This window comes from Monopterus albus, unplaced genomic scaffold (genome assembly GCF_001952655.1).
Source record: "Monopterus albus unplaced genomic scaffold, M_albus_1.0 scaffold2.1, whole genome shotgun sequence".
NCBI lineage: Eukaryota > Metazoa > Chordata > Actinopteri > Synbranchiformes > Synbranchidae > Monopterus > Monopterus albus.
The window spans coordinates 4,751,002-4,751,396 of NW_018127882.1; the positions used below are offsets into that span (position 1 = coordinate 4,751,002).

At 39.0% G+C, this 395-nt stretch overlaps 1 protein-coding gene across 3 annotated transcripts in view; it reads left to right on the forward strand.

Annotated features, from left to right (window-relative positions):
* The window catches only part of sytl4 (synaptotagmin-like 4), a 12,266-nt gene that overhangs the window by 9,931 nt on the left and 1,940 nt on the right, over positions 1 to 395 (forward strand). The window lies entirely within an intron of this gene.

The following is a 395-nucleotide window of genomic DNA, read 5'->3' on the forward strand; positions in this document are numbered from 1 at the left end:
TTGAATTTCTTCCATTTTCTAATAATTGTGCCAACAGTTGTTGCCTTCTCACCAAGCTGTTTGCCTATTGTCCTGTAGCCCATCCCAGCCTTGTGCAGGTCTATAATTTTGTCCCTAGTGTCCTTAGACAGCTCTTTGGTCTTGCCCATAGTGAAGTTGGAATCTGATAGACTGAGTGTGTGTGGACAGGTGTCTTTTATACAGGTAACGAGTTCAAACAGGTGCAATTAATGCAGGCAATGAGTGGAGGATAGGAGGGCTTCTTAAAGACAAGCTAACAGGTCTGTGAGAGCCAGAATTCTTTCTGGTTGGTAGGTGATCAAATACTTATTTCATGCAATAAAATGGAAATAAATTATTTAAAAATCTAACAATGTGATTTACTGGAATTTTTT